Source organism: Nannospalax galili, unplaced genomic scaffold (genome assembly GCF_000622305.1).
Source record: "Nannospalax galili isolate Female #2095 unplaced genomic scaffold, S.galili_v1.0 scaffold43, whole genome shotgun sequence".
NCBI lineage: Eukaryota > Metazoa > Chordata > Mammalia > Rodentia > Spalacidae > Nannospalax > Nannospalax galili.
The window spans coordinates 1,236,776-1,238,653 of record NW_008353342.1 but is presented as its reverse complement, the minus strand read 5'-3'; positions in this window follow the sequence as shown (position 1 = coordinate 1,238,653).

Here is a 1,878-nt window from a genome sequence, read left to right as displayed (position 1 = left end):
GAACTTTAGTGCATGTGTATACCTGGGGGCTGTATGGCAAGGAACACAGTACCAGACAGGAGACTCCCAAAATAACACAGGCTATTGCCAGAGTTCTTGATCACCTCCCAGAACTGGAAGACAAGACCTCACTGCTGAAGACAGGACACACTTCAGACACAGGACTTGGAACAAGGGAGCAGGAACTGACCTGGAAGCTCTTCCCTGAAGTTTAGCTCTCATTGTTATAGAGGTTACTATGCAAGCTGCTAAGGGAAGATATCAATCATTGGTCCAGCCCAGCCATAAAGCCTAATGACCATAACAACCAGCATAGCAAGCTATCTCTACTGGTGCAGTAGTGGCACTGTTATCTAGGGGGTGATCAACAGTTATCTAATTGGACTTAAAGCCCTTCAATGGGCATGAATTCAGGGGTGGTACTGTAAACACAGCCAAATACACGTGGCTGGAGAGGTCATAGATCATAAGAAAACCGTATCTCTGTCTTATCTATAGGCAAATGAAATTTCTTACCATATGCTAAATATGGATCCTTATAATTTATAGATAAGTATACCATACACCACGCATCAAAGAAGCTTCATTTTGCAACAGATGTAAGGTATTGCAGAATCCCAAAACTGGTCAGACACGGAGACTATATGTCTGAGAGATGCCCAGTCCTAGGTGACATATCTACGGTGGAACCTCTACACATAAGACTCACGGAATAGAGCAGAATGGGGGGCGGGTGGCATGAGAGAAAACTGGTGCACCTCTCAACTCTCACCAGTAAAGCTTCCTTATACAAGAGTATGATGCACACAGAAGGCCACAACTGGCCAACTTTTAAAGATAAAAAGTCTGCTTCCCTGGATAGGATTCCTATATTAAACTTCTCCAACCCGTGGCTCAGGGACCATTGAAGAAGAAAGGGCAGAAAGATTGTAAGAGGCAGGGTTGGTCCATGAACACAGGGAAGCAGAGCCGTTGAGTCCACTGGAAGCTTGCACACGTGAACTTATGGCAATGGTGGCATTGGATACAGGACCCATGCCAACTCATTCAGGCAAGGGTTCAGAGTGGCGTGAGGGGAAAGGGTGGCAGGTTGGCCCTACCTAGCCTTGGAACGATTAGAGATTTATCACTACTTGGTGAGAAAGAGCAGGCCATGCAAATGTACCCTAGACAGGCTGACTAAGCTCCAGGGGATGAACTTGCACTGAAGGACAATCTGGGTATAAATGCTCGACTGGATAGGACTTAACATGTATAGAGGAATACACAAGGTCTACTGGAGGGGTATGGGTAGGGGGACATGGATGGGGGAGGGCAGTCTAAATTTGATTAAAGAACTGTTGTGTGAAATGTACAAAAGCTCAATCACCTTTTTTTACAAAAAAGAAATCTAGAAAAGGGACTTGAGAGATGGCTTAGTGGTTAATAGCATTGGCTGCTCTTGAGATGGACCCTAGTTTCATTCACAGCATCAACATGGCAGCTAACAATTGTTAACGCCAGTTATCTCACGCCCTCTTCTGGCCTCCACGGGCATTGCACATATCAGTACATTTGCATACAGGAAAGCGAAACAATCGTGCACACAAAAATAAATACATAAATAAATAAATATTTTAAACAAGAAAAGGAAAAAATAGGAAGAAAATCAGCAGAAAAAAGGAAAGAGTGAAAGTCACAACAGAACTTCATGGAGTGCAGGTTACCAAAAATACTAGTAAAATCTTCAATCAAAGAAAATATTGGCTATTTTGGAAACATAAAATCAGCAAACCTTTACTAGAATAATGAAAAATATTATTCAGATTAATAAAATAAACATTAAAATATTACAACTGATATCACAGAACTATAAAAGCACACTGAACACCTACAAAC